This window comes from Giraffa tippelskirchi, chromosome 10 (genome assembly GCF_054371585.1).
Source record: "Giraffa tippelskirchi isolate mGirTip1 chromosome 10, T2T-mGirTip1v1.2.pri, whole genome shotgun sequence".
In the NCBI taxonomy this organism is placed as follows: Eukaryota; Metazoa; Chordata; class Mammalia; order Artiodactyla; family Giraffidae; genus Giraffa; species Giraffa tippelskirchi.
This window is the reverse complement of record NC_137284.1, coordinates 105,422,088-105,447,498: the sequence shown is the minus strand read 5'-3', so window position 1 is coordinate 105,447,498 and position 25,411 is coordinate 105,422,088. Positions and strand designations below refer to the sequence as shown.

General features: G+C 41.8%; 1 protein-coding gene and 1 long non-coding RNA gene across 6 annotated transcripts in view; one reads left to right on the top strand and one right to left on the bottom strand.

Moving 5' to 3' along the window:
* The window catches only part of ELMO1 (engulfment and cell motility 1), a 583,742-nt gene extending 581,477 nt beyond the window's left edge, over positions 1–2,265 (bottom strand). For 3 of the 5 annotated variants that reach the window (XM_081534200.1, XM_081534196.1, XM_081534197.1), the window contains exon 1: positions 2,042–2,265. The gene's annotated coding sequence lies outside the window, so the exon portion shown is untranslated. The remainder of the gene's footprint in view (positions 1–2,041) is intronic. The other 2 variants (XM_081534201.1, XM_081534198.1) reach the window with 1 other exon arrangement.
* LOC145523608 (uncharacterized) overlaps positions 1,245–25,411 on the top strand; it is an 85,224-nt gene continuing 61,057 nt past the window's right edge. The window contains exons 1-3 of the long non-coding RNA XR_014066775.1: positions 1,245–2,966; positions 5,379–5,450; positions 13,822–13,882. This is a non-coding gene — a long non-coding RNA (uncharacterized LOC145523608). The remainder of the gene's footprint in view (positions 2,967–5,378; positions 5,451–13,821; positions 13,883–25,411) is intronic.

Genomic DNA, 25,411 nt, shown 5'->3' with positions numbered 1-25,411 from the left:
TTTCTGAGAGGATATACAGTCCATCTAATTAAAAACAAATAAAACCAAGTCATAAGCCATAGTAAGAAAGCAATATATGTGCACATTTAACCACAGCCCTTGAGAGATAGGAAACCTACCACAGTAAAGAGCAGGTGCAGAAAGGCAGCTACAAAGAAAAAAAAATGTCCACCACTCGACAGCAGGGGATCTGACCTTCAAACTCACAAACTGGGGAACCATAAACTTTGAAACAACCTTGGGCAGTAGGTATGGAGCTGAGATACTATGGAAAACCATGATCGGAGGAGGCTGATGGTAATGGCCACTGACATCTTTTGGATCTGAAAGTGAACCTGAGCGGTGTTAGGCCCCTCTAGTTCCCAAAGTTATCCTCAAAGAGTTGATAGATAAATGCTGGTCATTAATTACTTTTATTTTATAGACCAAAAAAAGAACAACTCGAAAATTCACCCCCAAGTCACTGGCAGCCCTACGTGGGGAGCGCCGCGGCCTGTCTCAAGGGTGGAGAAACCCTTGTCACAGATTCTCTGAAATCTTAAATATAACGATCTAAGGTCGCATCATTTAAGGCCAGTGATGTTAGCAGGCCCAATTTGGGGGCACTGGGCATCACAGACTACGCCCTGCGAGGCTCCGGAGCTGTCCAGAGGCCCACAGAGCCGGGTCACTACCGGGGGCCAAGCGCTTGGCTTTAGGTCAACGCAGGTCCCACCGTCAACAACCCTTGTCCGGACCAGTCAATTTCAAACAGCACCTAGGCGGCAGAGGGTCACTCGGCGGCGAGGACTCCACGGCTCCAGAGCCCCTCTCGGCCTCTCGGTCTCTCTCTCTCTCTCTCTCTCTCACACACACACACACACACACACACACACACACACACACACACACACACACACACACACACACACACACACACACACACACACACACACACACACACACACACACACACACACACACACACACACACACACACACACACACACACACACACACACACACACACACACACACACACACACACACACACACACACACACACACACACACACACACACACACACACGCTCGCCGCCCTCGCGCACGCGCACACACACATACACACACACACACACACACACACACGCTCGCCGCCCTCGCGCGCGCCCGCGGCAGCACACGGACTTCCCAACCCCAAACACACGCGCGCACCCCACGGCCGGCTGAGTTCTGTATTTCCTCTTCCTCAAAGCTACTCTTGCGATCTCAGCCGCCCCGCTCTGCTTCGGATTCCAGGGCCCCAGGAGCTCGGCTACCTCCCTTCCCTGAAGGCTCGCCCGGTGCGCCTCCCGCTCCCCCCGATGCCAGGATCACCCATCGAATCCCCCCACCTCCTTTCCGGGTCCCAGCCGGGACTTCTGAGTGTCCCCGAGAGGCGGGTATTTACTAACAGTCGTCCGGGGCTCCCAGCTGTCCCTGCCTCCCCTTCGCGTCCCTCCGGGCCCTCCACCCCTATAGCCCATCACCGCCCCCTGCCAGGAGCGCGCTCGCCGGGGGATTCCCTCCCATCTTCGAGCGCCTGAGAAAAGCCGGGAGTCCTCGTTTCCAGTCCTTTCTCCCGCGCACCCTCTGTGGTGCCCAAGCCCCCAATCCCACTCTCCCTGTCCCTAGTCCCCAGTCCCCCGGCGCCAGCAGCGCAACCCCAGGTCGACCCCCTGCAGCCGGCCCTGGCCGAAACATCTCGGCTGGCTCCCTGGTCACGAGCCCTGCGCCCCCTCCTCGGCGCCCCTCCCTCGGCTCCCATTCCCCCTGCCGCCTCCCCCTCTGCCTTGACTTCCCCAACTGCGGAGTGCCCGGGCGCGCCCGCAGCCTTCACCCCGCCGAGCCGGCGGCCACCCCGCCTGCGCCGCGGCGCCCCCAGAAAGGAAACAAAAGTCTCCGCGGCGCCCAGAGTCCCCGGAGCAGGACGCCTCCTCCTCGCCCCAGCCCCAGGTCCCTCCCGGGCCGCGCTGAGGTCAGCGAGTCAGGGCGCCGCGCCAGCCCAGGAAACTTTACGAACCTGCCCGGGGTCGCAGGACGGCGGCGGCGAGGGTTCCCAGCGACCAGAGCTCTGGCGACCCCGCGACCGTGGAAGGGGAGCCGGAGGGTCTGTCGCCCAGCTCGGGGGCCCCGGCGGTGTGCGTGGCTCTGCCTCTATCTATCCCGTGCCCATCCTCGCCCGCTCTCGCTCGTCCGAGCACACGCACTTACAGTCCGGGTCGGCCGGCTGCTGCGCCGCCGGCTGCCGCTGCTCTCACTTCCTCTTCCTTCCTCCTGCTGGCCAGAGACACATTTTGCATCTGCAAGGCATCCCGAGATTAGCCGCGAACTCTCCTACAGAGCGGACGCTGCGGAGTGGCCGCCGGCGCCCCCGGCACCTGCGCCGGGACGCGCGTCGTTGGCGCGTTCGCCTCCAGCCGGCGCCCTGCTGCCTGCCCACCGCACCTCGCCTGGGGGGGATGGGGGTGTCCACGACTTTTTGAAGTCCCCCTACTTAAAGAAACGAAAATGTCAAACACTGTGCACGCCTCAGTTCTGCTATAAATAATATGTGTGCAGAGCATGACTTCTCGGATGAGCTCACAAGCGGCGTTTTGCAGGCACTAATTAACTCCGTCACCCTCATAGCGCCACCTCCGGGAGGCCAGGAGTGCGTGGCATTTTTTTTTTTTTACAAGCTTTCAATTTTGGCAGTTGGTTTGGGATTTTGAGGGGAAACTTCGGTGGGCCGTTTTAAAGCTACTTGAAGAGGCTGATGTGTTTGTTTTGACGTTCTGCCTGGACTCTTGGACAGCGCGACAAAAATAACGAGAGAAAGTTTCCTCCTCCTCACAGTCACCTGTGCGCTTACGGACCACGGGATTTATTTCTCATCAATTAAGCCAAGGACTCCCTAATTTTGCCTAACTTTGCATAAAGCAAGACGTTCTATCCCAATTTGATATGTAAGATACATTATTTGATTCATACAACCTACTTTAGTCCTTTTCAAAGCACAAATTAAGCACGTTAACTGAGTAGCTGCCAGGAGGGAGATGACAGTTGTTGGAAGGTTGCAGGAGAAACACCTGTCCTCTCCAAATTCTGAAGTATCTATGCTGGCTCTACTAGAGAAGGCAATGACAATTGCTATGCATTCCCTGCAAACTGGCAAAGGAGATAAATTGGGACAGGGAGGCATTAGAATGTAAACAAAGATACCTTTTAGATTTTAGTCCCACCCACCCCACCCCCTAGGCCCCAAAGGAGATTTAAATTTTAACCCTGTACTGACTGCAGCCATGAAATTCAAAGATGCTTGCTCCTTGGAAGGAAAGCTATGACAAACTTAGACTGTATTAGAAAGCAAAGACATAACTTTGCTGACAAAGGTCCATATAGTCAAAACCTATTCACAATAGTCATGTCCAGATGTGAGAGCTGGACCATAAAGAAGGCTGACTGCCAAAGAATTGATTCTTTCGAAATGTGGTGCTAGAAAAGACTCTTGAGAGTCCCTTGGACTGCAAGGAGGTCAAACCAATCAATGCTAAATAAAATTGACCCTAATTATTCATTGGAAAGACTGATGCTGAAGCTGAAACTCCCAATACTTTGGCCACCTGATGCGAAGAACCAACTCATTGGAAAATACCCTGATGCTGGGAAAGATTGAGGGCAAGAGGAGACAGGGGTGGCAGAGGATGAGATGGTTAGATAACATCACAGACTCAATGGACATGAATTTGAGCAAACTCTGGGAGAGAGTGAAGAACGGGGAAGCCTGGTGTGCTACAGTTCATGGGGTCACAAACAGTCGAACACATCTTAGCGACTGAATAATAACTATCCATTAGCAGCCAAGAGCTCCAAGCAGCTATTGAATGCTTGAAACATGGCTAGTGCTAAGATGTTCTGTAAATGTAAAATAGATACTAGACTTCATGTGAAAATAGAAGATAAAATAGCTGGTTAATAATTTTAATGTTGGTTACATCATTCCAACAAATGATGATAGTTGAGATATGATGATTCAGTTGGGTTAATTATTGGGTTAAGATATAAATGTATACTATATACACTGCTGCTGCTAAGTTGCTTCAATCGTGTCCAACTCTGTGCGACCCCATAGACGGCAGCCCATCAGGCTCTGCCATTCCTGGGATTCTCCAGGCAAGAACTATATATACTAATTTAAAATAATTGAACTGGTTTCTTTTTACATTTTAAATGCAACTACTAGAAGAAATAAGATTATACACATGGTTCTCATTAGTGGCTCACATTATATTTCTAGTGAACCACTCTGATCTGACTCCTTATTATATGCATAACCCCAGGAGTTAGTATCAGGAGCATGAATACTTGGGTACAGATCATTATAAACCAATAACTTAAAGCAGGATGATTCCAGGAAAGTAATTTCACTTCTTTATTTCCCCATCTGTATAACAGTAATGATACAGTAATAACAGTCAACAGGGCAACTATCAAATGAGGTAATTTAATAAGCAGTCAGTAAATGGAGCCTTTACTAATGATGATGAGATGCTTATAATAATAAGTATGAATTTGATTCACAACTTTCTAGCTCAGGCACATAAAGACCTTTAATGCAGACATCATGAACATTCCGTACATGTTAGCTGTCTTAATTATTCCAAGGGTAGACAGGAAACTTTTCACAGCAATTAGACAACTCTACCTCCTTGTAACCTTTGGTCCCAGCTCTGCCCTCTGCAGTTAACAGGGAGTAAGTCACACCCTTCCTAGGGAGATAAACTTTCAGATCTTTGAAGATAACCCTAGAATTCTACCTACACTTTCTCTTCTGAGGATTAAACATTTTCATCTATCTAACTCCTTTTCAGCTGATAGGGCTTCAAATCTCTTACACCTTTTTGTAAAGGACACCGGTCTCTGTCTTTTTAAAAAGTTAATTGTCATATAAATGAACTAACTAGCCATTAAAAGCAGTTTATGAACTGTGGTGTTGGGGAAGACTCTTGAGAGTCCCTTGGACTGCAAGGAGATCCAACCAGTCCATCCTAAAGGAAATCAGTCCTGAATATTCATTGGAAGGACTGATGCTGAAGCTCAAACTCCAATACTTTGGCCACCTGATTCGAAGAGCTGACTCATTGGAAAAGATCCTGATGCTGGGAAAAATTGAATGCAGGAGGAGAAGGGGATGACAGAGGATGAAATGGTTGGATGGCATCACCAACTCAATGGACATGAGTTTGAATAAACTCCGGGAGATGGTGATGGACAGGGAAGCCTGGCGTGCTGCAGTCTATGGGGTCACAAAGAGTCGGACACAACTGAGCAACTGAACTGAACTGATCTAGCCTAAGCTCTTGGCAATTATTTTTCAGATTCATCCAGTGCAAGGGGAAGACTGAAAATTCTTTGCTGTGTTACCATTAGGCAATGTCCGTGCTTACAAGGTTAGTCTTAGAAACCAAAGTCCCTGGTCCACCATCTCTAAGTCTCTTTGGATTTGATTCAGGAGTCCAATGTCTCTCCATGTCTGCAGGTCAGATAGAATGCTAAGGTTCTGGGTGACACCCTATTAACAAACTCCCTCTGCCATTGTGGGGATCAGCATTCTTTGGGTTATCTGGTTCATTCAGTTACTAATAATAACCCTCTTAACTGTACAATTGCCAAGCCTTATTTTTCTATTGTATTCATAAAAACATCTTAGATGTGTCAAATGCCTTAGAGAAATCCACCTTCACCCTGGGCTAGCTGGTGGTCTGCAGCAGGCACTCTGTGCAGGGAGGGCATTGTGGTGGTATCATGTGGAAGGGCGCTATCTCTGGACTTGGTTGTTGGACATAAATTCCAGCATTGACATTTACTAGCTGCATTACCCTATGCAAGTGACTTAACTCATGGACTAAAACTATACCTACCTGGGAGGCTTGAGTAAGGATTAAATGAGTTAACACAGTAAAGCTCTTAAAGCAGGGCTTGGCACGTACAAGCATTCACTAATTGTTAGCTTAGCTATTATTATCTAGAACAGCCCTCCAATCAGCAGATAAAGAGCAACATCTCCCGTTTCCCACCTATCAGTTTGTATCCATAGGGGAGGGAAAGGGCTAGTATGAATAACTCTGATTTATTTTAGCTCCTGGTCAGAGCCTGGATCATTCAATCTCAGGTCATGCTGTGGTAGAGAGAGGGGCCACTTGATAATAAGGATCAGAATCCAAGTGCAGCCCATCACTAGTACCTGCAGGAATTCCACCAGGGCAGGGCTAGACTCTCTGCAGATGGGGCAGCCTGCGGGTAGGGAAGTGGACTCAAGATCTCCTCTGCAGGACCACCCACCTCAGTCTCAAGATAGCTAGGAGAAAAGGAAGCATGGAAGAGAGGGCTAGCTAAAGAACAAAATTCACTGAAGCCTCAAGTCTAAACTGCCTCCCACAACCATGCTTACAGGACAGCTTTGCACTGTTGAAGGATAAAGAGATATTTGGGTGAAATACCTTGATTTAATAACTCTATCGTGTGTTTCCCACCTCTTTATTCTCTGTTGTGCTTACAGAACTCCAAGATAAGAGGGATGAGTACTCAAATGTCACCATGAAAACCCCAACTGCAAAAATGGCCTGTTATATTTTTAATCAATGATGACTCATGTTGATCAACTCTTTCCTTCCTAAGCATTTACAAATATACATTTCTAATTCATTTTTTAAAAACACTTATTGGACTGCAAATGGGTCCTGTGCATTTAATAATACATTTCATAATTTGCTTCAGAATTCTCCCTCAAATCAGCCTCAACTTCCTTGATCTATAACTTGAAGAATCTGTTCTCTTTTCCTGTCTTAGAATCAGGCTTATGTTGGCTTGACTCCAGTCTTGAAACAGCTCTGGGGGTAGAGAGAATGACCTCAGCTCCAGGAAGCTGCTGTACCAGAGATAACAAGGTCTGTGGAGCAGGCAGGCACCTGCAGTCCAGAGCCACTGGGGTCAGCCCTGGGACAAACAGAGTCACAGGGAGGTGTGTGTGCAGAGCCTTCTTTCTCTCTATCATCCATTTATTCAATGTGTGCTGAATGCCTTCAATGACAGCCACTGTGAGAAGAAGGGAGGCTACAGTGGTGGGCATGAGAATCATGGGGGTCCCCCTCCTGGCACTTTCAACCTAGTTTAAAAGAGAGACTAGAGTAGGAGGATATAGTAACGGAAGGCTGCAGTACCATAGCAGGGCAGGGATGCTACCATCATCTGTAAACCCTCCTCAGGAAACTCTGCTAGAGCTGAAACCCAAAGGGTGAGTGAGTAGGTGTTAGCCAGGATGGGGAGGGGTCTGTGAGCTGGGTAATGGGGAGGGGTTCTAGATCAAGAAGAGCAGTTTGTACAAAGGTCTATAGATGTTCTAGTGCTTTTGACCTTTAAAAAGTCGGTTTGGTTAAAGTGTGAGAATATCAAAACTGAATCCAAGAGCAGAGGGCAAAATCTAAAATTTGGAAGGCCTTGGCATTATTAAGGTTAATGGGAAGGCACTGAAAAGTTTTTTGTTTGAGGGTTTTTGATTTGTTTTCCAAGTGAAATATTTTAAGAAAGAGTCTGTGATGACTGGTTTTTTATATTGATGGTTCATCCTACCAAATAGAGAAAGGATTAAAGGGGACACCAAAAGGCACAGGGAAGAACAGATAGGAAATTATTGCAGTAAACCAAAGATAGAGAGGATGAAGCCTAAGTCACCAAAACTGAGAGGCTAGGAAGAAGTGGAGAAGCAGAAATGATAACAAAGGAAGCTGAGGGCACGTAGAACAGATGGTCATTCATCCCAGCTGTAGAAGCCCATTAACAAGGATTTGCTTTTGCCTTACTGCCTCCGTGCAACCAAACGTTGAACTTATATATTATTATGCATGGCAGAACCAAATAGTATGACTGTACCTAAAGACAAGGAATATAATCTTATGTCATTAAGCCAGTCACTCCTGAAGAGTAATGTGTCAGGAGTAAAAGACTGAACAGATTCTCTCTTCTGGATTCTGTCAGTTTCCCACAATTTGGGTATATTTTCATTTACTTCATGGAGGCATCATGACTTTGTGGTTTTCCCTCCTTGGAGTCTTGAAATTGCCAAAACATATTAAAGTCTTCCATACCCTTACAAGGGGAATCCACTTTACTCTTGAAGACATTCTCCACAAAGCCTTCAGATTTTCCATCCCAACGTCATTGACTCCCTCACTGTATTCCCAGGATTTCTTTTCATTACCCTTTAGTTCTGTCCCGTGTTTCTTGAATACCTTGACTTCTGCCTTGTAAGATTTTTTTCACTGAATTATGTAAGAAAATTGATTTTTTAGAAAGCATGAATGGAAGATGAACATTTCTGAGAATCTTCATGTATGACAATATCTTTTTTAACGTTTTAAAATTTTTTATTTATTGATATATATTTGCTTTACAATGTTGTTTTAGTTTCTGTATGATAAAGTGAATCAGCTATATGTATATATATATACCTCTCCACTTCTTGATCTTCCCTCCCACCCCCTCAACTCCCATCCCACCCCTCTAGGTCATCATAGAGCACCAAGCTAAGCTCCCTGTGCTATACAGCAGGGTCCTACTAGCTATCTGTCTTACACGTGGTAGTGGACATATGTCAATCCCAATTTCCCAATTTATCCCACCTCCCCACTCTCCCCACCTCCCACCTCCATGTCCCCATGTCTGTTCTCTGCATCTGCCTCTCTATTCCTGCCCTGCAAATAGGTTCATCTGTACCATTTTTCTAAATTGTACAGATTAATGGGTAAAAAAACATGTAGTACATAAATACAATGGAATAGTGTGTGTATGCTCAGCCACTTAGCAGCCCCTATAGCCTATAGTTTGTAGTCTGCAAGTCTCCTCTGTCCACGGAATTTTCCAAGTGAGAATACTGGAGTGGATTGCTAATTCTTACTCCAGGGGATCTTCCTGACCCACAGATCGAACCCAAGTCTCCTGCAACTCCTGCTTGGCAGGTGGATTCTTTACTGCTGAGCCACCAGGGAAGTCGTACTCAGCCATAGAAGGGAACGAAGTTGGATCATTTGTAGGGACACAGATGGACCAAGAGTCGATCATACAGAGTGAACTAAGTCAGAATGAGGATATCTTATTTGCAGGTACATTTGATTGGAAGACTGGTAGCCGTCAGAACACTAAAAAAACATGGCTTCCTGTCTGCCAGCTGATACAAAGTGAGAGGTCAAAATGATCTTTCTCTTTTGTGGGTTACTTCATGTGTCTGTGTATGTGCCCATGTGTATGTGTGTTTTCATTTCTACAAGCATTTAGAATCTTGTCTTTATCCTTGACATGCTGAACTGTTGTCAGGATGCAAATGGGTGTAGGTATTTATCACCATTCTCTCTTGGCACTACATAAGCCTTTCAAAAGAAAGGCTTGTCTCTCTTCAATCTCGGGAAATTTCTTTCTGTATTTTCTTCATTTTCATCTCATTTTTTGTATTCTCTTTTCTGGAAGTTCTATCTAAATCCTGTTGGATCTTCTACATCACATCCCCTTATCTCCTACCATTCTTCCTTTTTTTTTGCTCTGTGCTTTTCTAGAAGATTCCTGACTTTATCCTCTGACCCTTTTAGTGAATGCTTTTAGCATTAGCCATCATGCATTTTGGGCTTCCCTTGTGGCTCAGCTGGTAGAGAATCGCCCTGCAATGAGGGGGACCTGGGTTTGATCCCTGGGTTGGGAAGATCCCCTAGAGAAGGGAAAGGCTACCAACTCTGGTATTCTTGCCTGGAGAACTCCATAGACTGTATAGTCCATGGGGTCGCAAAGAGTCGAACACAACTGAGCGACTTTCACTTCACTTCACTTCGTCTTGCCTTTTGGTATTTCTGATTGTTCCTTTTTGCACAGCAGTCAATTTCTTTTTTAAGGACATGTCTCTTTAACTCTCTTCTGGGATTTTAATTAAAAACTGATTTGTTTTGTTTTTAAATTCTCTGTTTCCAGAATCATCTGTTAATTTGAGGTTTATTTTTTGTTTGTTCACGTTGGTTCTTGTCTCTGGGACTGATGATTTTCTTTGATAGTCTAGTGATCATAGATTATCGGTTTATATTCCCTAATATTTATATCTGTGAACATGAATGGTATTTTCAGGCAAATCTTTTAGTTTCTTCAGACAGCAACTTCCCAGGTGGCACTAGTGATAAAGAACCCACCGGCCAATGCAGGAGACATCAGAGACACAGGTTCGAACCCTGGGTTGGGGAGATCTCCTGGAGGAGGGCATGGCAATCCACTCCAGCATTCTTGCTTGAAGAATCTCATGGACAGAGGAACTTGGCAGGCTGCAGTCCACAGGATCGCAAAGAGCTGGACACTACTGAAGCAACTTAGCATGCATGCAAAAAGTATTGCTGCTAGTCACCCTCTAAATGTAGATGGAACCCACTGACCCAGCTGTTCTGTACCCAGTCCTTGATTATTGCTTGATTAAACTCCTTGATTATTGCTCCGAAGTCCATTCTTGCTCCCAGTGCCTGCAGCCTCTAAGCTAATATGGAGTCTGCTGGACAGATCTGTGTCTGTGTCTTTGTATCCCCTTTCCCCCTGAGTCTCTTCCCAATATTAGCTGTCTGCACTCTGATAGATCATCATAAATATCCAGTCTACTTGCCATACTACATAATTTCATCAATGCTCTGGCTACTGGTCCCCCTTTCTGTTCTCCCTGTGGTTTCCTATTGATCACCTTTTGTATACCTTTACTGTTATTTCAATGGGAATTTTGGACAAAGGTGAGAAAACCCAAGTGCTCAGGCTCCGTTCTTCAATCCAGACCTCCCTTAATTTTCTAAATCACTATGCTTCAACTTAGCATCCACTTACCAAATTGGCTAGAGATCCAGTCTCAGTTGATCGTACACGTCTATCACCCCTCTATGATCATGAGTGGATGAAAATGTTTATGGGTGACCCCAGCGAGTTTTTTGGTCTGTAGCATCTTCATGTTGGAGCCTTTGTGTTGAGGGCAGACAGGGCTGCTGGTCTTGAAGCTCACTCTGAGCCCACATGGAGATCTTGCTTGCTATGGTTTCCAAAGCCCTGGTGCTCAATTCCCCATGCTCTCGGGCCCCAATACAGTCAAGCTTTCCAACTCCTCATGCACAGGGGAGCTTACCTGGACTCTGCAAAATGTCAATGTCATGACAATTTTGAAAAGAAAGCAGAAAAAACAGTAAGGAAAAAATAAAGAGATCGTTCAAAACTACAAGAGATAAAGAGGTATGATTGACCTCTTTATCACACATAAAGACTAGAGAAGACTCTTGAAAGTCCCTTGGACTGCCAGGAGATCAAACCAGTCTATCCTTAAGGAGATCAACCCTGAATCTTCATTGGAAGGACTGATGCTGAAGCTGAAACTCCAATACTTTGGCCACCTGATGCAAAGAACTGACTCATTAGAAAAGACCTTGATGCAGTGAAAGATTGAAGGCATGAGGAGAAAGGAGTGACAGAGGATGAGATGGTTGGATGGCATTACTGACTCAATGGACATGAGTTTGAGCAAACTCCGGGAGATAGTGAAGGACAGGGGAGCCTGGCATGCTGCAGTGCATGGAGTTGCAAAGAGTCAGACATGACTTAGTGACTGAACAACAATCCACATAAATAATACAATAAGTAAGTTTTGATTAGATCCTGATTCACTGAGGAAAGCTATTAAATATATTATTGAGACAACTTGGAAATTGAGTCACTGGATAGTAGATAACTTTTTTTTTTTACTTTCTTGGGTGTAAAACTGATATTGGGCTTTATGGAGGAGAATGTTTTAATATAAATATATAATGAAGTTGGGCAAAATGTTAACAATTCTTGAACCTACAAGGAGGGTACAAAGATATATTTATTAAAATAGTTTTTTGAATATTCTGTATGCTTGAGATTTTTCAAAATAAAATGTGGGGAACAGAATTATATTTTTTGAAGGGATCTGTCCTGGGTTATTTTATCAAAACCCATCAGGGATTTAGATTTACCTGTGTTGACCAGCTGGTGCAGAATACTTGGGCTGGTTCCACTGAATTAACAGAATTCTCCTATAAGGTGCTCTCCCTGAAGACTGAAATGAACTGGGGTCTACCAAGTACTAGTAAAAAGCTACAAGAATATCTGAACAGCCATTTATTTTATGTGAGACTCTATAAGGACAACAAAAGGACAAATTAAAAATGACTTAACTCATGTTGAATAAAAACTATACATATGTAATTGTTTAGTTAAATGCAATTGTTTAGTATAAATGCACCATTGTGAGACTCTGGTCTTTTTTTAAAAAAATTATTAAAAAAATTTTTTATTTTGTATTGGACTGTAGTTGATTAACAACATTAATCGTTGTTTAAAAAAAATGATTGTTAAAAAGTTCAGTTTTGCAGGGCTATTTCATTCTGTAATGGATATGAATTTTAACATTTGTACATCTCCAAAAAATTCCTATCTTAAGACTACTATTTTATTTTTTTTGGAGACCTAAGAGTATTGTCTTCAGTGAAAGAAACTCAGAGAGCCTACACGTTTTAAAAATCAGACAACATGTTTTAAAATAAGTTCTCTGTCTCTTTCCTCTATTTCAATTTCTTACTACATTAACTCTTATGTTGAGTTGACTAATACCTTCTACCTTCTCAGACCGGTCACTGAGAGGCCTTCTCCTTTATGTGCTTCTTCTTCTAAAATTTTTTAAGCTTATGTATTGGTTTTATTCCTTATGTATTGGGATATAGCCAATTAACAATGCTGTGATAGTTTCAGGTGAACAGCGAAGGGACTCAATCATGTATATATTTGTATCCATTCTCCTCCAAATTGCTCCCCATCCAGGCTGCCACATAACATTGAGCAGAGTTCCATGTACTGTATAATAGGTCCTTGTTGGCTATTCATTTTAAATATCGCAGTATGTACAGGTCAATTCCAAACCCCCTAACTATCCCTTGCCCCCATCCTTCCCCTCACAACACCCCAGCAACCATAAGCTTGTTCTCTAAGTCTGTGATTCTGTTTCTGTGAGACCCTGGTCTTAACCTCTGATTTTTTTCTTATTAAGCACTGGATCTAAAGATTTATTAGGAGTTTCTTCTTTAGTCATCTGAGTTATAACTGTCAATTAACTCTAACTAGAACCTACAGTATTATATTAAGAGGTGAAATGCGCCCTTCTATCTACTACTATTACTAATTAGTGTTACTAATAATCTGTGGGGCCCAGGCAAATCCTCTTATAGAATAGCAAACACTCTGGATTTGCCTGTTGCCTCTGGCGTCATTTTATTTATCCCTCTATTCTCTGTGCTTCTGGAGGAGTTAGGTGTGATGACCTTCAAATTAAACATTTTTGGCATGAACACTTCATGGGTGACATGGGTAGTTGGCACCGCATCACATCCACATATGCATTGTCAGTCTGTGTCACTCTTGAGAAGGTTGTCACCACCAACTAGATTGAGCCAGTGAAAAAGTACTTTTCTCCCTTTACAATTAATAAGAAATTTATGAGAGGACACTTTACATTGTACAAATATCCTATTCCAGAACCATTTTTTTTACCCAGTAGTTTTAGCATCTGCAGATAATTCTCCCCAATTCCAATTTAATTCCAGCTTGCTTCCTGTTTCTTTTACTTTGTTTCCCCAGTTCTGAATTCCAGTAACTGTAGCTCACTTCTCTTTCACCTCCAGTCTCCCTGGAATGGATGTTTATCCCTACTCTAACCTAGATTTGAACCTCTCTTCTTTTTTTCTCTTTCAGACTCAATTCACACTTCCAGTGTCCCATCATTTTTGCTCCAGTTTCTCTCCCTACAACCCAGGTAAGTACTGTCTCCTTCAAGGGTAGAAGGGATTTGGCACATATAATGTGATAAAAGGACTTATTTCCATCTGAGTATGCCATTTACTGGGCTCCCCTGGTAGCTAAGCTGGTAAAGAATCTGCCTGCAATGCAGGAGACTCCAGTTCTATTCCTGGGTTGGGAAGATCCCCTGGAGAAGGGATAGGGTACCCACTCCAGTATTGTTGGGCTTCCCCGGTGACTCAGATGGTAAAGAATCTGCCTGCAATTCCGAAGACCTGGGTTCAATCCCTGGGTTGGGAAGATCCCTTGGAGGAGGGCATGGCAACCCATTCCAGTATTCTTGCCTGGAGAATCCCCATGGACAGAGGAGCCTGGTGGGCTACAGTCCATGCAGTCGCAAAGAGTTGGACACGACTGAGTGACTAAGCACAGCACAGCACGTGCCATTTACTACATCAGCACTACAAGTTTTTCGGAGGAATAGAGAGGGCTTCCAGAAGGACATTGGTGGAAAATATCACAATGTACTTCATCATGAGAGAGACCAGACCCAAGAAAAGCAAAGAAACTGTTCTTTGTTTGCTTTCTGCTATTAGAGGTAATTTCATGTCATAACCAATTAATGGAATCAGAGAATTATTTCTTTCAAAGATCACACTTGCTGTCCCAATACTTCTGTGTGTCCTGGGCTAAATTCTCCTACAGGACCCAAAGAAAAATAGCACACACAGCTGTGTAAAGACCACAAGCTAGGGAGGGGAAATTTGCATATTACAAACTTGACAATAAATAGATGAAGCTCACATCCTGGTGTTACAATGCTCCAACCAGCTTTCTACAATTTGAAGCCTTGTTAAGCTTTTTCCCCAAATTTCCTCTGTTTTCACCTTTAGGGTTCATTATTCATCCATACCTTGATTCTTTAGGCCTCTGTTCCTACCTTACTCTTTTCCTAGCCTCCACAAACAAGTTTTTTTTTTTTTTTCATCAGTTTCTTCACTTCTGTGAAAGGGAAGTCTTTTTATTCTGAGCAATAGGTTCTCTCCAGGTTGAGGGTTTAAAACATTCTCTAACCACGAAAAGCTTTCTCATGCCCCTTTGCAGTCAGTCTCTCCCCACATTCACCCAGCCCTGAGCAATCACTATCTGCTCTCTGACAGTTGGATTAGTTTTACCTGTCCTAGAAATCCATATAAAAGAAATCGTAGAGCATATGCTCTTTTATGTCTTGTCTTTTTTCACTATGTGTGACATTTATACCAGTAGTTCATTTCTTTTTACTACTGAGTAGTATGGCATTGTACAGATACATCATTATTTATTCATTTTTATTCATCTGTGGTTGGTCATTTGGACTTTTTCTAGTCTTTGAAAGAAAGTGAAGTGAAGTTACTCAGTCGTGTCCGACTCTGTGACCCCATGGACTGTAGCCTGCAAGGCTCCTCTGTCCATGGGATTCTCCAGGCAAGAGTACTGGAGTAAGTTGCCATTTCCTTCTCCAGGGGATCTTTCCGACACTGGGATTGAACCCAGGTCTCTGACACCACAGGCAGACTCTTTACTGTCTAAGCCACCAGGGTTTTTAGCTATTATGAATTAAACTGCTACAAGTGTTCATGTAGTTTATGTGTGAATGTATATTTTCTTTTCTCCCGGCTAATTGTCCTATTTACTGATTCCAGCAACGATTCTGTGGGTATTTCAATTTGTCAAAACTCATCAAAAACTTAAAATTAGTACATTCTGTCCTCCATCAGGGGACTGGCTAAGCAAACTGTGGTCATCCATATCATGGAATAATACTCAGCAATAAAAAAGAATGAAATACTGATACAACAACTTGGATGCATTTCCAGGGAATCATGCTAACTGAAAAAAAAAGTCCTACCACAAAAGGTCACACAATGTATGATTTCATTTAAATATTGTTTCTAAAATGACAAGCCTATAGAAATGGAGAAAAGATTAGTGGTTACCAAGGACTAATGGTGGAGGGTGGGAAAGTGGGGGGTGAAAGAGGTGTGTGATTATAAGGGCTGCATGAGGGATCCTTGTGATGGAAATGCTCTTCTTTTCCACTGTATCAATGTCAATATCTTTTTGTGATAGTATACTATATATATATTTTTAATACATCTTCTTATATTTGTACACTATATACTAATATATAAAATACACACCATATTTTATAAAATAATATTTTGATATTTTACTATGACTTCACTCGGCTACCAGCTTAGGTAAATAGTTTGTGGAATCTTTTTGTATTATTTCTTATAACTGTGTGTGAATATACAGTTATCTCAAGATGAAAACGAAAAATTTCAAAGAGGTGAATCTTTTAAAAGATGTGTAAATTACATCTCATTCAAGTTGATTTTTTTTAAAAGTTCTCCTTTCAGTCTGTAGAACTCATTTGCCCCCTCCAGAGACCAGTCAGAATTTTCCCGAAGATCTGTTCCCACTTTGTGATTCACATGACTCGTGAGTCAGGTCCTCTGAGCCATTTCGCTCTTCCACTTCTTTCCTTACTCACGTCTTCTCCAAGAATCGGGATCACATTTTCCATCTTCCCCTCCTGGGTCACCCACCACACATGATTCAGGGTCAGCATACCTGAGCTCATCTACTACCTTGGTCCCTTCAAAGGCATACATACCTGGAGAAATTTAGCTCATCTATAATTCTATGTACATTGATTTTGGTTTTGGATTGAGGTCCCAGATTTTGATTGAAGGTTACTTTCTTAAAAAGCTCCATAGTAAGTCAGACAGAGAAAGACAAATATATGGTTTTGCTTATATGTAGAATCTAAAAAACAGTGATACAAATGAACTTATTTACAAAACACAAAACAGACTCACAGTCTTAGAAAACAAATTTATGATTACTGGGGGAAAGGGTGAAGGAGAGGGATACATTGGGAGTTTGGGATTGACATGCACACATTACTATACTGAAAATAAATAGCCAAGAAGGACCTACTGTACAGCACAGGGAACTCTGCTCAGTATTCTCTAATAACGTAAATGGGAAAAGAATTTGAAAGAGAATAGATACATCTATATGTATAACTGAAGCACTCTGCTATATACCTGAAACTAACACACCATTGTTAATCAACTATTCTCCAGTATAAAAAAAAAGTCCTCCATGGCTTCCCTGGTGGTTCAGATGGTAAAGAATCTGCCTGCAATGCAGGAGACTCAGGTTCAATCCCTGGATCAGGAAGATCCCCTAGAGAAGGAAATGGCAACCCATTCCAGTATTCTTGCCTGGAGAATTCATGGACAGAGGAGCCTGGCGGGCTACAGTCCATGGGATCACAAAGAGCTGGATGAAACTGAGGAGCTAACACTTCCACTTTCTTTCCATGACATCAATTTTATTTTCAGATCAAAGTCCCAGTTTTTTCAATTTTTTGTCAACATTCTATATTGTTTGCCCCCAAACATGACCTTATCTCTTCTTTTCATTTCAAAAGAAAAGGGAAGGGTTAAATGTGAAAAATATTGAATGATTTAAGGACAGTGTAGTAATTTTACTATTAATTGCCAATTTTAAGGATTTGGACTTGATGTGGTTCTTATATAATTTTTTTAAAATTTTGCTAAATACTTGGATAAAATTTGGAGGAACAATATTAGGTTTTAAATTAATACAATAACGTTTATTATAAAATACAGCAATTACTCACTTCTAAGCATGTGAATGTATTTCCCTAGTGAATCTATATTGAGGGCACGAACCAGGAAGGTAAAGGGCAAGTAGGATTCCTTCCTTATATATTTGCCCGAAGGCAAAAATCTTAAATAGCATTTTGATTCTATGAGCAAAAGGTTTTAGATGAACCTAAAGAAGATAGGCCCTCTTTTCTGGAAAATCCACTATGGATTTTAAGATAAGTTCAAAGTAGATTATGTAAATAACATAATTATGTTATCTTGAGTACTCATAATTGAGGTGAGATCTTCAATTTACATATGCACTTATGAAAATAGGAAAGTTTTATGATATTTGAGGGAAATGATCTGTGGTTTATTCCAAAGAGACTAATTATAAAGGGAAAACATTTTAGCATTCTAGGCAGTGGGTTGTGGGTATATTACTTCTAAGTAAAGTAAAAAATAACTTATTTTTGCTATTGATATTCTTTGTCTGAAATTTCTAATCCTAAAAAGCAAGGATTAAGCAATGAAAGGGCTTTTGTTTGTGTTCAATTCCACAACTAAAGGAAACAATACATTTTATTGTCCCCATTTTAAAGATGAAACAAAGACTCAAAGAGATTATGTGACTTGCCAAATTCATACAACTATAAAGTGACAGAAGAGAATTGAAAGCAAATGTCCCAGTCCAGAGCCAGGATCAGTCTGCTATAGTAGAAACCCAATAAGATTTGCTTTAGAAACCACCACCGTGATAACAATCTTACAAGTATCACCAGGGTAAGATGATAGATGGATTAAAGTGAAGGAGGAGACACTCTAAGTGTAGGGCATTTAAGTATATTTAAATATATTATGAAGCTATTTCAAGGTTTATAAATACAGAAGTACATCATGATACTTAGTCGCTTCACAGTATTTTATCTTACACAGTATTTCATCTTATGAATTGTTGGAGGTTTAGTCTTTACATTTTCTCTATTACATATGGCAATTCAATGAACATATTTGAACATACAACTCCAAACACATAACTATTATTTCTTTAATGAATTCCTAGGAGTGAAATTGTAGGGTCAAAAGATGGGTATGTTATATTTGTTCCTACATTATCACCAAATTGCCCTCCGGAAATGCTGTACCAAAGCAATAAACTCATAACTGAGTTTTCTGCTTCTAGTCTCTTTCTAGTCCATATTGCACATTCTAAGGCTAATGTAGCTTATTGGGGAATAAGCTACTTTATTCAAGTCTAAAACTTTCAGATTACCCATTATCCACAAATAATTCTAAACTCTAACCCTAATGCTTTCTGCTATCAGCCTGTCAGCCTCTTACAGTTTTCTCTCTCCTACTTTTCTATACAATTACCGGGATTTAGTCAAATAGTTCACCAAACAAGCACATACCGGAAAAGATAGGCTTATATTCCTTTAATATCAGTCACATAAACACTTTCAATCTATTGATCTCTTCACTCACCTTGGCCTATTTTATTTTTTCCTCTGAGAAAGAAATGGTGACTCTACTTCATTCCATATTTTAGTTTTAAGTTTAAACATTTTAATTTAAACATAGAGAAACTTAAAGTCATGTAAGTTAAACCCAGGAGACCTCAGAGGAGGCTGTTGCAACAGTCCAGGAGCTGACTGAAAAGGTCTTTGCCTGCAATCCATCTTCCTCTCTACCACTAGGTCTCCATTTCCAAGAAGTGTATCTGATCGTGTCACTTGTTTTAAGCCTCCAATAGTTGATCACTACTTGCAAACAATAATGCGAAGTATGAGCTATACACAGCCCTTACCGGCCCACTTTTCATTCTCCTCTGCCAGAATGGAGGAACACATGTGTCTGGAAATGCCACACCCATTTCCTCCCACAGGCATTAGCTGCTTTAACACATCCCTGCCTCTGTTTCTGTCCCATTTTGTGGACAGAAAGCAGAGACACAATTAAAAGGCAAACTATTAGAAAGGGAGATATTTGGAAATATTTGTTATAGGTGTTATAAAGGATTATCATTCTTCATATACAATTAACCCAAACACATCATTAAAACACTAAAACTCCAGAAAGCAAATGAGCAAGAATATTAACAGATAATTTATAAAAGGGAAAATGCAGGTGGCTAATGGAACATTAATGGAATTTAAATAAAATCTCTAAGAATTCAAATAGCTTTGAATAATTGTTTTCTTCATCAAACTAACAAATGTATTTTTTTTTAAGATTTTCATTATAGTGGTCCAGAGTTTAGTGAGATAGACACACCTATACATTCCTTGAAGAGGTAGAAATTGCTTCAGTCTTTCTGAAGACTCACTGACCCTGAAGTTTCATTTACTCCTGGTGATGTATACTTAAGAAAATGATAAGAGATAGAGATGAACACAATTGGCATGAATATGCTTATCCCAGTTTATCTTATAGCTACAACAATCAAAAGTTGCATGAAACTCAAATGGTCAACAGCAGGGCAATGCTTAAACAAGTTAGTTTACCCATACAATGGAGTATAAATGCTCATTAAAATGATATGTATATATGAAGAATTTTTAATGATGTTGGAAATTATATCATGTGGTATGAAACAAAACATATCATTTTGAAAAAATGAAAAAGAGATAGACATTTGTGCATTATATTTCAACTATATAAATGCATATCCAAAAATATCAATGCTCTCTGAGAGTTAATCGTGTGGTTTGTTTTACTTCTTTTGTTTGTAATTTAAACACTGGGCACATATTTCCTTTAAAAATTGCAAAAATTCAAAAAAAAAAACCCTATGCCTTGTATTCTTTAATGTTAATGTCACTCCTATGTCTGTCACTCCTTTGGCACTTGGCAACTAAGGTAACGAACTCTTCTCTCCATGAAGATCATAAATTCCTCAAGAGTTTGCACCTCTTCTTTTCCAATGCTGAGTGTTTAGAAAAACTCAAAACCATTTGTGAGATGACTAAATGCAAGGATGATTGAATGACTGTCTGCCTTAAACATCTCTTAGAGTCAAGTTGGGTCATTTTGCTATCTGAATACATAAAGTAACTATTGACTTGAAGATCCAAATGGGTTCTGTTTTAAGGGGTCATCCATCTTGTGTATGCTCACACATCCCATGAGTCATTTCTTTATGTTTATGCATTTGGTGATATCTTTAGGTAATGCATGAAACTCAATTTTTCTACCTGGATATTGCCTTAATGACTGATGGAATGTAAGGGGTCTAGTTTGTCAAATGTTTGGGGTACCTACTTTCTTGGTAAACATGCCTAAAAGCTTCTGCTATAAACACATTTCCATAAATCCAGTAAATAAAGCATGTACTACTACTTTTACTCAGTTCTCTTATGACTATCTGGGCCATATGGTTAGAGACCTTATTTAGAAAATTTAAGTCTTAAGTATCCAAATTTAGTAGGAAGGTTATGTTTCCTAAATCCCTTTCCTTCTTGCATTAAAAAAAAAAGAGAAGGAATCATACCTAAGGCCTCCATTCATTTATTCTCAGCTACCAGCAGAATTATCTAAATTACTGCTAGGGATTATTCAACAATGACATGAATCTTGTTATCAAAATTATTAGTGAATAGAGAAAGACCATTTTTCTTTAAATGAAAATGGCTAAGATTCTAGTTTTATCCTGTCATTAATACCTTCTTTGTTTCTCTATCTCTTGTTTTGCAAATGTTGGGAATGCAGGCTCTGGATCTTTGTTGGGCCTTCATTCTGCCTCCACCATGCACTAGCTCTGTGGTCTGGTGTAATTGCTTCACTCTCTTGGATTCTTCATCTCTAAAATGGGATAGTATTTGTCTCACGGTGTTGTCAGGAGTATTAAATAAAGTAATAGATTTTAATTATGCATGCGTGTACACTCAGTCTTATCCGACACTTTATGAAGCTAGCCCGCCAGGTTCCTCTGTCCATGGAATTTTCCAGGCAAGTATACTGGAGCCGATTGCCATTTCCTTTTCCAGGGGATCTTCTTGACCCAGGGATAGAACCCATGTCTCTTGTGTCTCCTGCATTGGCCGGCAGGTTCTTTACCAGCTGAGCCACCAGGGAAATTATAATTTCCTTTAAGATGTCAGCTATTATTGAGTTGTATAGGATAGTACAGAAACAAATTAAAAACTAGTGTGACTGAGCAAGGGCTCGTGTGCCCACAGCACAGAAAACCAAACTCTGACAGCAAAGTCAAGGTTCATTGTAGAGTACCAAGCAAGGGAGCCTGAGAGGAGCCTCAGATCCACCCCAGCTTGGTCTTTGAGTTAGTGGCTTTTTAGAGGGGAAGAACAAAGAGACTGGGGTTAATCAGTCTTGTGCCATTTCCTAGTTGTAGTTTTGGTCAGGTCATCTATTGTTTAGGAGTCTCTGGTCTGGTAATCCATGACCGGGGGATCTGTTAATTCATTTTGTCTAGGAGAAGCAACCTGAGTCCCCACACATTAGCAGTGTTATTGACAACAGCAATATTAGTCATCTGACTCTGGATGTTTAGCATCCAGTTAGCACAATATTGAGGTCAGAGGAAACAAGAAAGGGAATAAAATTTTGGATAGAAAAGTTAATCATAAACTCGGCAGGGAAACTCAGTTTTAGGGGCATTCAGCTTCAATACTGTGATTAAAGGAAGACGTCTCCCAACCACACCATCTATTGTAAATATTGCTCTTTGGTCAGTTGATTCTTTCTGTATTTTTGAGCATACTGAAAAAGAATCTGCCTGCTAACGCAGGAGAAAACAAGAGACAGAGGTTTTATCCCTGGGTCAAGAAGATCCCCTGCAGTAGGAAATGGCAACCCACTCCAGTATTTTCGCCTGAAAAGTTCCATGGACAGAGGAGCCTGGCGGGCTACAGTCCACAGGTCTAAAAGAGTCAGACATGACTGAGCACACATGCGCACACACACACACACACACACTAAAAAAGAAGCATGATTGTGTGTTCAAAAACGTTTTGTCCCACATGTGTTTTAGAGATAGTCAGAAAGTGATTTCTCTGTTCCCCTTCACAGCAACATTTCTTTTGAATGCCAACTCCTTCACCATCTCTCCTCCCTCTACAATCCATGCCAAACTGACTTCTGTTCACGCCACCCCATCAAAACGGCTTTTGACAAGGCGGCCAACCACCTGGGATTTATCAGTGCAGAAGGACATCTCCTATCCTCCTTGACTTGCCCTGCCAGCAGCATTCCACACAGTGAGCTGTTTGCTCCTTCTGAAATACTCCCCTTTTGTTTCCCTTCAAGTCACACTCCCCTCTACCCCAACCACATTACTGGCTTTCCTTCCTTAGATTCCTTTGCTCTTTTTCCCTCTTCCATCTGACCTCTAAACGATTGGTTGCCTCAGGACTTGACCTGGGTCCTGTTCCACTTCTTCCAAAATAATCTGTTCCTGTCCCATAGCCTGAAATACCATTAGTTGTGATTACCTCCCAAATTAAATCTCTGAGCCAGACATTTCTCGTGAAGTGTGAGTTCATAAATCTGCCTACCTTATTGACTGTTCCACTTGCAAACACATAGTGCCTAAACCCCACCCCCAACATACACAAACACATTCCATGCCTCATCCTCCTCCCAATCTTGGTAAGCAGCACTACTATCCACCCAAAATATGTCTCATAACAGTCCACTTCCACAATGTTCTCTTAAAAATAGAAATGAGGCAATGGCACTTCTCAATTTAAAACCCTTGAGTGGGAACTCATGGCCAATGGAATCAAGTAAAACAAAATCCCTCCCATTACCCCTATCAGGGTCTGCCTATCTGACCTCAGTTCATGTCCCTCTTTTCGTCTGGGGGTGATTCTCACCTTCTGCTCCAGACACACTGACCTTTTACTCTTCCTTGAACAGAGCAAGCCTGTGCCTTCCTTGGGGCCTTTGTATGTGCTCTTCTCTCTGCCTGGAAGGCATTCACATGATTCTCCTAATCAAGCTCCTTATACGTCAAACCTTGGCCTTAGTTTCCCCTCAGGTAGGTAGTCCTGCCTTAATCACCAATCAGAACAGACCCTGCCACACTGCTTGTATTCATTGTATTTAGTGACACCCCTTCTTGCTGTTGTTTAGTCACTAAGTTATGTCCAACTCCTTGCAACCCCAAGGACTGTAGCCCCCCAGGCTCCTCTGTCTCTGGGATTTCCCAGGCAAGAATACTGGAGTGGGTTGCCATTTTCTTCTCCAGGGGATCTTCCCAACCCAGGGATAAAACCCACATCTCTTGTATTGGCAAATGGGTTCTTTTTCACTGAGCCACCAGGAAAGCCCTGGTCACAGCTCTATTTGGCCCTTACCCTTATTAAACAAGTTTGGGGGCTACTTGAGGTTAGCACCATGTCACTGTTCATTACTTGTTCAATGTCATATCCTGGGAGTCTGATAGAGGACTTGGCACAGAGTGAACTCTCAGTATACTGGGTTTATCAAATGCTTGTATGTCATCGTGTTCTAGGAATGGAGTTGGTATGAAGGAGACACAGGCCCTGCCCTGCTTGAGAAACACTATCATAATGACCACACAATGTGTAATGGAAACTCATGGCTGAAGAAACTTTATGGAAGAGGTTATATCGGAATTCAGATGAGCATAAATATACTGGGGGAAAAGAGGTGTGGGCCAAGTGGATAGCATGAGCGAAGGCCTGGAGCTGTGAAAATGCAGGTCATGTTTCGATTATTGGCTCAAACAAGTTTTCTGAAGAAAGTAAAATTAATGCAGCTCTTTAGAACTTGGGGGAAGAAAAGTCAGGACCTAAATAAAATCAGATGGAAAAAGCTTTATATGTAAGCAAAGAAAATGCAATTTTACAACTATGGCTCATTTAAGCTACTGGTAACTAAAAGCACATATAGTATCAAACACCACCTTGGTTTTGCAGGTGTGAATAAACTTAAAAAAAAAATGGAGGGAGGAATAGTTTGAAATAGCTCAAGATGCAACTAAAGAAAGCTGAGTGAGCTCAGTGCCTTTTGTCCAATAATAGGAATGAACATGGTGGTGGCGACAACCGTGTGGCAGAATAACTTCATCTCACACAGGATGATAGGCAGTGGGGTAGATGGGATAGGCAGTGGGGACAGATGGGATAGGCAGTGGGGACAGATGGGATAGGCAGTGGGGATAGAGAAAGAACGGATCTTGGGCTTCCAGGATGGGATAGGCAGTGGGGATAGAGAAAGAAAGGATCTTGGGCTCCTAGGAGACCACAGTCTAATAAAAGGCCAAAGGATGTGGATAATTGCCAATCTAGGATTTAAAGAAAAGAACATTCTATATAACCTCAATAACTGTTCTAAATAGTTGTCTAACGCAATGCAGATTAATTTTTCCAAAAATCTTACTGGAAGTTTGTGCTAAGCCCATTTTCTCATAGGATGTTTAATTTAGTCTGCACACGAGGACCATTCTGATGGTGAATTATACAGAAAAAACAAACACTGGTCATGGAAACTAGCTAGAAAATGCCAATGAATTCCTTTGCATTTATGTATGAGAGACATCTCTTTTTTAAGAATAAAACATTTTATATTTAAAGGTAATATATATTCATTTTAGAAAACACTAAAAATTTAAATGAAAATCAATACATGCTTATTACACATACATTTTAATAGACATTTTTAAAACTAAACCTAAGCTCACATCATAACATGTTTGCATTTGTCTTTCCTGACTTGAAGGTTATATATTGGGCATTTCATGCTGCTCTCAGTTGTTTTGAGGCCTTCCCAGGTTGCGCAGTAGTTAAAGAACCTGCCTGCCAGTGCAGGAGACTCAGGAGGTGCTGGTTCGATCCCTAGGTTGGGAAGCTCCCCTGGAGGAGAGCATGGCAATCCACTCCAGTATTCTTGCCTGG